This window comes from Scomber scombrus, chromosome 1 (genome assembly GCF_963691925.1).
Source record: "Scomber scombrus chromosome 1, fScoSco1.1, whole genome shotgun sequence".
Classification (NCBI taxonomy): domain Eukaryota; kingdom Metazoa; phylum Chordata; class Actinopteri; order Scombriformes; family Scombridae; genus Scomber; species Scomber scombrus.
The window spans coordinates 7,347,333-7,358,673 of NC_084970.1; the positions used below are offsets into that span (position 1 = coordinate 7,347,333).

The 11,341-nt window shown below is 41.6% G+C and overlaps 1 protein-coding gene across 1 annotated transcript in view; it reads left to right on the forward strand.

The window, feature by feature from the left end:
- The window catches only part of itfg1 (integrin alpha FG-GAP repeat containing 1), a gene marked incomplete in the record, with an annotated part of 142,570 nt that extends 132,109 nt beyond the window's left edge, over nt 1-10,461 (forward strand). The window contains 1 exon segment of the mRNA XM_062419747.1: nt 9,416-10,461.
- Between the last annotated feature and the right edge of the window lie 880 nt (nt 10,462-11,341).

Here is an 11,341-nt window from a genome sequence, read left to right on the forward strand (position 1 = left end):
CTGTGACAAGAGATTTAATGAGACACAATCTCTGCTGATGTGTTTGCTTCCCTCTCTGTCTATTGGCTGCTCCCCAAATCTTTGTCCTCTACATCTTCTTCTATCAAAGCAACCACCTGCATACACTTTCCTCAACAGAACCATCAACCTCCACTTTGGCCTCCATCTTTAGCATCCTTCTCCCAGTGTCATCATCATCTCTCCTCCACACATCAATCTCACCTCTCTCGCTTTGTCTCCAAACTGTCCAACCTGAGCTGTCCTTCTACTCATTCCTATTTCTGTCCATCCTCATCACTCCCAATAAAAAATCTTAGCATCATCAACTCCGCCAGCTCCACTTCCTGTCTTCTTCATCAGTGCCAAAGCCTCCAAAACACACAACATAGCTGGTTCTCACCACCACCTCTTGTACACCTTCCCCTTTCACCCTAGCTGGTACCCTTCTGTCACAGAGCACTCCTGACACTCTCCTCCACCGCTGCCTGCACCTCTCTCTCTCCTCTGCACTACGTGTTACTTTAAACTCATCCACTTTTGCCCACCTCTCCTCTACTCCTTACATCCTCACCATTCCGCCGTCCTCCCTCCCGTTCATGTGCATACTTACATCTCTCTGGGCTCCTCTCAACATGCTCCCTACTCTCACTACAGATCACAGTGTCATCCGTGTATATCACAGTCCACAGAGACACTTGCCTGATCTCGTCCGTCAATCCTGTCCGTCACCGTCCGCAAACAAAGAGAGGGCTCAGAGCCGATCCATGTTGTAATCCCACCTCCGCCTTCGACCCCATCCGTCAACTCCCAATGGGGATACCTCGCTGTCACACTGCGCCCTCATACATATCCCGCACCACTCTTACATACTTTTCTGCCACTCCTGACTTCCCATACCTCCTCCCCTCGGCACCCGTTCATATAGCTTTTTTCTCTAGATCCACAACTCTCTCTTCCCCACCCCCGCTCTCATTTCTCTTCTCTCTCTTTTTCTCTCTCTCTTCAGCTGGAGCGCTAAGTTATACCTGACTTCCTAGCAGCAGCGTGTTGCTGACGGCCATCGCGCTGATCGGAGTGTGCGTCTTCATCCTCGTCATCATCGGTATCCTCCACTGGCAAGAGAAGGTCAGGACACACTAGTACACACACACACACACACACACACACACACACACACACACACACACACACACACTAATGGGTGTAGTTAATGTTGGCCTCTTCCTGGTGATTTACTGCTTTAGTGTGTGTGTGTGTGTGTGTGTGTGTGTGTGTGTGTGTGTGTGTTGTGTGTGTGTGTGTGTGTGTGTGTGTGTGTCGAGAGAGAGAGAGAGACGAGAGAGAGAGAGAGAGTGAGAAGAGAGAGAGAGAGAGAGAGAGAGAGAGAGAGAGAGAGAGAGAGAGAGAGAGAGAGAGAGAGAGAGAGAGAGAGAGAGAGAGAGAGAGAGAGAGAGAGAGAGAGAGAGAGAAAGAGAGGGAACAGATTGGTCACAACCAGCAGCAGATGGGTCTCACTGTCCCCGTCCTGTAGTCCTCCAGCCTCCCACTGAGACACACATACACACTCTTTCTATCCCTCTCTCTCTCCCCGGGCCACAACCTGGAAGGACGTTCAACTGTAATTGCCTGCTTCTGTCCTTCTTCAGCATGGCAGGGTCTGCTGTTCATTACTGCCATAAACACGCCCTCTCCGGGGAGTCAATGCATGTTTCTTATGTGAGTTCGGTGCTTCAGCCCTCTACCCACTCAATCCAGTTGCTGTTTCAAGTCGCACACACGGGCTGCAGTCACAGCAAAATCTTCAACGAAATGGCATGATCAAGGCACAAACATCATTTGCGATTCTCAAAATATTTCTCCTTTTTTTTTTGTGTTCTTTGGATTCTTTCCTTTTTCATCTCGGCACACAGTGGTAAAGCTGTCTGCTGGGCTGAGCAGTTACTAACTTACTGCCATCTTCTCCAAGCCATCTGTCATGCAAGTGTGTTTGGTTAATGTGTGTCTCTATGTGTGTGTGTGTGTTTGTGTGTGTGTGTGCAAACGGGACGTCATGTGTGCATGGTTACACTCAGAGAAGCGCTCTAATTGCCATGATTTTAATTTTTTTTTAGGCGGGAGGGGGGGCTGTAGGCATGAGCATCAGCTTCATCTGAACTGACAATGCATTACAAAGAAACATGGGTAGTTCCCTAAGCTCAAGCGTCTTGATACACCTAGTAAGCTCAGGTAGATGGGAGGAGGTGAAGGCTGTGTGGAGCAGTGTGAGGACAGTGAGTGGAAGAAAGAGGGAAATGCTAATGGAGAAAAAGATACATATCTCATAGGCTGGCAGTATACTTCACTTGAAATTAATTCTGGCATGTGTATACATGCAAATTAACAATTTTGGAGGCACACAGAGTAAGAGCACTTGGCTTTGATCACTGTAGTGTGCTTAGGCTGACCAGTAAAAGTTATCAAAGAAATGTCTGCCTCGTTTACTGATTCCTCAGTAGAGTTGTGGAGTGGGAGGAGATGCTGGTCCTAGAAGTCCTTTTTTTAAAACCTCTAATTGCCCCTTTGAAGGTTTTCTTTTGATGATATTCTCAATGTTCCTCCACAAAGAAATATGGGAATTTCCTGGAAGATTGAACAATATCACAATTTTGTCCTAAGGTCATAAGTTTTAACTTGCCATTTCTGAGTTTGGTACATGATACCCATGAGCTTCCTTTGTAACAGAGAAGAAGCTGGTCAGAGTCACAAGTCTACTAAAGTCAAGTGTAGCAAATTCAGAATGCTTTGTTGGTGCAAAGATGCATCTTTAGAGTCTCCGGATTCATGGTTGGCTTTTTATGAAAGCCAAACAATTTTTTAACACAATTCCTCATCTTCAGCCAGGAGAGTCTAACACCCAGCCAAGTCCTGCAAGTTCACCTAACATCATCCAAACAGAAAAATGAATAAGACACATGAGCACTACCAGTGGTGTAGTGGTCCCTGGAGAAGTGGGTATACTCTCAATGTTTGCCCTTTTTTAACGCAGCCCAGAAAAACGCCCTGTTTTAGAAACAGTGACATGTAAGATTACTCTATTTAGTTTACCCAAAAATCTGTCAGTAGTATTTGCTCATTGTTACATAATTTCTGCTGCTTGATCTCAGGGAGGAAGGATTATGAAATTACTAAACCAATACTGGCTCACAGACTAGTGAGAGACAACTACCGGTATGCATTTTGAGTGAACTATTAGTCCATCTACACTGTGGATGGACTAAGGAATAAGGAATGAGGGCGCGCAGGTGGTTGAGTGGTTAGAGCGCATGCCACGTACGCAGTGGACCCCGGTTCGAATCCCGGCCGGCGGACCTTTACTGCATGTCACACCCCCCCCTCTCTCTCCCATGTTTCCTGTCTGGCAACTATCAAATAAAGGTGTCTATGCCTGAAAAAAATCTTTAAAAAAAAAAAAAAAAAAAAAGGAATAAGGAATGACACCTATTCTCTCACTTGGCAAGTCAGTAGTTTCTTTTGTAAACTGTCTCTTTGAACAGCTGATTTGCAACAGATAGTGTGGGCCAGAGTGTGCCACTATTATAAAATTAACATGACTTGATCAGGAGCAGTTTGTAGGTATGAATGGTCACACAGGCAGCCTGCATGAATGTACAATATAAATGAGGCAAACATGGTGTTTCAGTTATTTTTTGAACATTTATTTAAATAAAATACTTCAGATCTGAATTTAACAATGCATCCTTGTTCATATTTCACCTTAGATTTAAAAAAAAACAACACATATCATTCTCTTCCACACATCAAAATCTATCAGATAAACTCAAAAGTGCTTTCTTCTTGAATTGATGCTTTAATAGAAACTGTCATGACAGCTTTGTGACTTAAAGAAGATGCCTCGTCAATTAGGACAGCTAATTTAAGGATGATGCTCTAATGCTACTGACGATTTTGCTCTGCATCTCCCTGGCAACATGTTGTATTATTTGTGTTGCACTGTTCTCTGTGTCCAATGTTTCAGAAGTTACCCAAACTAGCAATCTACCTAAACTTACCGGTTCATTGCATATCCTAAAGGCAAATCATTTAAAGTAAACTTGTAAAAGTAAATGTGTCGGTTAGCAATATTTACCTCGGCATGGCCCGCCCTTCCCTGCCTCCGATTGGCTCATCAGTTTACTGATTTGATTGACAGCGAGTACTAGCCAATTAGAGGCAGAGTAGCGTGGGTCATGGCTTCACCATCCTAGGAAAAAAATGGGCAATTTGGCCTCGCAGATACTACTGAATGGTGCGTATCAGGGGGGATTTAGAAGTGGGCATACCCGAGTATACCCTGGACTACACCACTGAGCAATACACTCCTGCAACCCTCGCAGTATAAAGAATAACTTTATTATGAAACCTACACATCTCATTAGTAAAATGATATAAAAGGCAACCAAGCATATGCATACACATACACAGCAGCCAACGGTGTATCTTCTCAAGTGTGGGATAAAAGCTAAGATAAAAACAGATTCAGCAGTAAGAAGAACTATAAAAGCATTTGTAAATAGTTAAGAACCTAAAAACACCATTTAAAAAAAATGCAGTACTTATGAAGTCCTCCTTCATCCACCCCTCATGAAAAAAATAATGTTTGAGGTAAAAAAAAAAAAAAAAGAAATCAAGAATCCCTCTTTGGCTAGGATTAATCACTTCAATGCCTATAAAGACGAAATGTGCTTGAAATGTTTTACTGAAATGTGTTGCAACAGAAATAGTTAGGTCATTCTTCTTGATAGAGCTCCTGTGACTCACTCTTTAAGAGAAAGGGATGTTTCACCCGTGTGCATTTTAGCAAATGGGTAAAATCTCATTAGTGAGGTGGTTAAAAAGACTCGAGATGTTTTATTTACTGGCAGTTAATAAATGCGAAAATAACAAGTCTGAAAGTGTTGGCCAAACACTACTGCAGCTATTCTCTTTACCTGAAGAGTGGTGTTTCTATTCGGGGTGGGCGAACAGTGCCGCTACAATGTTCATGTTGACAGCTTTTAAAAACATGACAAAATTTGATTCAATTTGGTGTACACGGCTGCCCTTAATAACCGAAGCACACACGTCAGCACGGACAGGCTAACGTGGTTTAACCTCCTGCAGCATCCAGGGAATTGAGATTGAGAGTGAATCCTGTAAAGCGGCTGCTAACATCCTCCCTCATATCTCATCTTTTCTACCATCAAGTAAGGTCAATGCGAGCCCGCTGATTGACATTTGGCATTTCTGTGTGTTTGCGCTGCTGCCTCTGGTATTTGCTCCTCTAATAACAAAGTCAGGTAGAGGACAGGAGCATGGGGGCAAAGACGCGCTGCCCTGCTTAACAAGCTAATAGGCCTTTTACACAACCCCCCGTGAACTCCAGTGCAGTGCAGTGTTTGCTGGGGTAATATATGTTCAGCAGTCATATCTATATTAATATGAGTCGGAAAGGAAAGTAGTATTTAAAATAATAGTAAAATAGGGGGATTAAATTAAAAAAGGGGGAGGCCTGAGGACGACAGTTTGGTGGGTATCCCCAAGATACTCAATTAGACTAAGATTCGACAGCAGAACAGCCCAGTGGATTGGTTATCCAAAGGAATAAACATCACATCAATCCATCTGCTCGTTTAAAAATGTTTCACAGCATCAATCAATATGAGGCACTGCTATCTTGTAAGATAGATGAATGCTTTATTACAAACCAAAACGGAGCGGGGAAAAATAAAATGTAGCATATGTGTTGCCGCCAATCTTTTCAGTGCAGCGGGTTAGTCGAGGCTGTCTTATAAAAGGGGACAGTCACCTGAAAAGTCTTTCTAATGTACTGAGATCGGGTTCAATCACGATTGAGGCGTCCTTTTTCTTCTCTGTCCTTACAAAAACATGATCTGCTCTACTGCAACATTTAGACAAAGTGGCAGAGTGAATAGGGTGATGGTTCCATTCATACTTTCAAAATTTATAGAAATGTTCTCCCCATCCAACAAGTCATCACTAATCTCACATAACAGATCTAAATGCATTATTGACTTCACTGATATGGGATCTTTTTTTTTCCCACTTTTGTGCTCAACTACTGTCAGATAATGACCACTGATGTGTCTCACTCCTTTAATCCTCGGCAACGTCAAACCTCATTACAATGTACTGCCATATAAAGTGAACCATCATGAACTCAAGTGAAACGGTGCACATGAAATCTCTGTTGGGGAATTAAGCAGTAACCCCTGTAGGCTTGAATGGTAGCTGTAAAAGATTTGTGGTCTGATGCCTGTGGCTCGTTCCCTTATAAACAAAGCAACCGACTTTAGCCAGGTACTTTTTCATTCACTTCTTGCTGTCCTCACTGAATTTGTGACTGGAATGGGGCTTGAAACTTGGCAAATGTTTGACTGTCAACTAAAATTAATCCGTGGCACATCGAGTATATTAACTGGCACCAAACACTTACTCAGATTTGTACTTTTTCTCTTTCTTTAATCAGACAGTATCTGATTAAATAAAAATGTTGCCAGAGTATAAACTATATTTTAAGTTGGCAGAATTCTTATACAGCATCTTCTGTTTAGACAACATTTAACATTTGAGAAGTTTGGCTTTTTTGTTAAAGGAAAAGAACATGTAAGGGGGGGGGGGCAACAACTAGCCTAATAGCTTTAAAGTAAGGTATTTTAAAACGTATCATTTTTTAAACTTTATTTGCACTGAAACACTGTTATTATAAAGCCCCAAACCCACAAATAATAATAATACAGGAGCATCAAACATATAACTGAGTATATCAACAAATAATACTGTTAATAAAATCATTTTGAAAAATAAATGTTTTTTTGTTCAACAGGGATAGTATATATTTTATTTAATTTTAAAAGAGAGCGCTGTACATCATTCACACTGATGCACTGGGCGGATGTATACAATCTGCACTCGCTGAAATTACAAAAAATGGTTTTCACGGGCCCTGAGATCATGAAATGTACCCGGTCTATAGAGGACGACGTCAGCTGTCGGCTCTAAGGAGTGAATAAAAAGTGTGGAAAAAATGCTGCTGTTGGCTAAAAGGTTTCCTCACCACAGCATGAACCATAGGAGCATGGGATGTGAGCGATGCCCTCAGTCTCATATGGAGCAGGAGGGGAAGGGGGGAGGGTGTTAGGGAGGTGAGCGGGTCTATGCTGCCCTTCTGTCAGCTTGGCTGTAATGCCAGCGCCTCCGGCCATCACACCTGCCTGTGTGTGTCTCAATGCTCATTGGATGATGTTAGACTGTTGACTTTAAATATACATGTATTGTCTATTTATAAGCCCTTATCCTTAAAAAGCCTTTTCATGTTCACATAAGAGCAGAAAGAATGTGTGTGTGTGTGTGTGTGTGTGTGTGTGTGTGTGTGTGTGTGTGACCGGATGCAGGGCGTTAGACCTTGAGTGTGTTTGTATAGTGTGTTTGCAATGTCTCATGGGATTGTGTAAGACAAAGATTTTGGCAAGATGACATAATTGAACTGACTTACTTCACCCTTTCCCCCCCCCACCCCACCTGTAGCACTGTGATTAAATATCCAAAGGTTAACTTCTCCATCAGAAGTCTAATTTAAGAACTTGCTACATTTATTCTCTGCTGGTTGCTCAACAAATTTAATTATTAGACTACAAAGTTCACCGTGCTTTATCTTTTGCTCATTATTTTCCCAAAAGGACAAAATAATTTTTTTAAACAATTAATTGCTGGTTGTCACACAAGCAAGGAGACCTAAACACACCATTAATCTACCAATGGGTCCATTTAATTCAGCCAGAGTTAATCATTGACTATAACAGCAGGCCTGGACTAACAGAACTGACTATAAGACTGTGACTCAGCTTGGTCCAGTTTGCTGAAAGAAGCCACTGAGCCAGCTGAACAGAATCCCATGTTGCAGCTTGTAGGTTCCCAAATGAACATTGAAAAATGTTTTAATTGGTGTAATGATTCCTCCTGTTCTTACTGACCATTAAGAGATGGGGGACGAAATCCAAATTCCTCCTCCTGTGCAAAAATGTACTTAAAAGTTTATTTGAAGCTAATATGAAGCTTCAACTGTCCTAATCAAGCCAGTATCTTTCAAAGTAAGAGTCTTTTTATTGCCAAATTTCATCTTTTTGTTTACGAAAAACCGTCTACTGAGACACAAAGAGAGATTTTTTTATTGATTTTATTTTTACTAAAAAGACTAACAGTGGAGGATATCCACTTTATTTAGCTGACTCAGACAGCTGAAGCCTCATTATCTTCAATACATTTTGAAATACATTTTTGCTCAAAACAAGGACTGGATTAGGCTCCCATCACTTAAGCCAATTCCTCTCTAGACTCTGAACTGCTGAGAATGTCTGGAGAATCAGGTCCAGACATTATCCAGATTTGCCCTTTCAGACATGTGACGCACATTACTAGATTATCCATGACAGACACATTGTCATCTAGTGGAAATACTTTGGTTTAGATGAGTGGTGGCTCTGGGTAGAGCCAACAGTAGGCAGGGTATGATGGAATAAAAAGTATGCACCGTCACGTAGTTGGTTCATAATTTGCTCTCAGGCTCTTCTTTGAATTTGTTTGACAATTTTGGCCTCAGCCTTTACTGACAGAGGTTCCCAAATCTCGCCATCTCTCCAGTTAGATATTTTCATTGGCGATTTTGTGTAAATGAACCTTCTTCTTCACCCTTGGTTGTTTATATTCTTCCAGTTTTGTGCCAGTGGCATTATAGAAACATCATCAACATGCCCACTCGCTCACTGTGAATTCACCAGAAAATGACCTGCTATATTCACACATGGGCTCAATCAGACATTACACAGACTTCAGGGAGCTGGCAGGGTAAAGTCTGTTTAATGTCCCATCAACTGATTTAGACATTTGCAGTGATTACAGCAAGAAAAACCTCTTTCAATGTTCATTTGGGCTCTTGACTGTTGTTGTAAGGCAGACCTGAAAATGTTGTGAAACCATCGTATAATGTTTAGACATTTGCACAATTTAATCTAGTTTTCATCAGTGAAATTTGAGTTTATTTGTCCTTGTTGTGAACAGTTACCATAGTTACAGGTGTAACTAACAAAATCCACCCATTAATGACATATCCAATGTGACATATCCAATGTGATCCATGATGTCAGACCTCAAAATCTTGACTGACATTGTCTTTCTCTCTTTGTGTTTATTCAGAAAGCGGATGACCGAGAGAAGAGGCAGGAAGCCCACCGTTTCCATTTCGATGCCATGTGAAGGAAGACAACCGCATCATGGGAGAATGTCCTCTCCTGCCAGTCACCTAACACCCTTCACATTTACATACACACACACACACACACACACACACACACACACACACACACACACACACACACACACATACACACACAGATTTACACTCAGTCTCATTTCAAGGGCCAATAAATGGATCCTCATTTGCCCCAAAATGGTTCTTTTTGATATTTTTCAGTCCTCGAGTCAGATGTGAAATATTCATGTCCCATTTCATTTATTCATTCCAGTGTTAGAAGTACAGGAGCTGCAACAAGGCCATGGAGACACGGAGGGAAAATCTAATGTAGATCACTCACAAGTTTTAAAGCTGAGATTTCTCAGGACTGACTATAGTCAGCAGCGTGATCATCACTGGTTGTATTAAACTATTTCTAACAAAATGACACAGATTCCTGTTATTACGCCCAATAAGCCACTCCAATATTCTAAGTTGTTGTTTATATCTGCTCACTGGAAGAGAAGCACATTTGAGCACCATGTGTGGAAATGTGCTACTTTTGTTACTTGAAATGAATGTGCGTGTTACTGTTCATTGTCTTTGTGTAGTCGATCCACCTCTGTCTGAGAAAGTGTAATGAAAACCTTCAGATTGTATTACCTGTAAAATGAAAGAAATTTGAATCTCTCTGATATCGATCTCTGCAAGAAAATGGACACATGCGACAATAATTCAGCGGAACGTTTTTCTGCTACCAATCTCATCAAAAATGATTAATGGCCTTCAGGTCGGCTGAGTGCAAATTCATCTTTTCTCTCAGTTGATCACAGTATCACAGTGTGTCACGGAGAGTGCCAAAAAAAGAGGAATTTCTATGTTGCATCTTGTAAGTTTCTGTGTTCGCTGCATCAAAGCTCAGCAAATATGCTCGTCCTGCTGAATAATGCGCAATTTACCCCAGCTTGTTTAGAGGTGTTCTTCGTTTTCATTGACTTTTTTAAAATCTAATTGGGCCGAACGCTCTGTCTGGTTTGTTCCGATATTTATTTTACATGAATGAGCTCACACCTTTCCAAGCGGTTTGCACTTTTTTTAAAACTAATGATTAACTGTGGGTGTATGTAATTTATTTTATTCTGTGAATTTGATTTGCAAATGAATGTTCGAGCAATGTGTTTACTTACTGAAGTTGAAAATAAAGGTTCTTCCTGCTTAAATCAACTCCGGGGTTTCTTAATTTGTGGATTTTTGACTTAATTTCTTTTCCGTGTTGCACTCTAATCAAAGCTGCTCGTGAAATTACATTAGTCCCCAAACCATAATACACCACTTACAAGAATTCAACCCTGAAACTCCTTTCTGAGAACATCTTTTGTTTATTTTGTTGCTGCAAAGCTGGAGGGGTGATATCACACTTAAAAATATCTGCTCTCATTATCTATACTAGAAGCAAAGTGAAGCAGCAGTGAAGTTAAACTGCCTTTAATTTTTCTTAGGACCCCTGGAGGCCCCTCTGAGCTTCCCTCAGGGGCCCAGAACTCAACCTGTTAAATAATGCAGAGCGAGAGAGAGAGAGAGAGAGAGAGAGAGAGAGAGAGAGAGAGAAAGAGAAAGAGAGAGAGTAAGCCTTCCAAGCAAAGCAAATGACAGTTAGATGGACTCCAGCTTACAAACAGGTCTGAACTGATGTATACAATAGCAAGTGTGTGTGTGTGTGTGTGTGTGTGTGTGTGTGTGTGTGTGTGTGTGTGTGTGTGTGTGTGTGTGTGTGTGTGTGTGTGTGTGTGTGTGTGTGTGTACGCCAGTGAGAGAAGAGGGACTTGAAGCAAGGAGAAGACGGTGCACGTTACAAATTGCGTCAAGTTTACGAGGAAAGCGAGAACAGAACCGGAAGCTAGGTCATACAGCCTTGAAAATAAAAGTGCGGGGGGGGGGGCGACTATTAAACCTCAGTCTCAGCACATGTGGAAGACCACAATGACAGTTTTGTCATTTGAACATTTGATCAGCCTATCAAACTGCACACTGATCACATTTTTAACTTGAACATGAATCAACTAAAGCAAACCATGA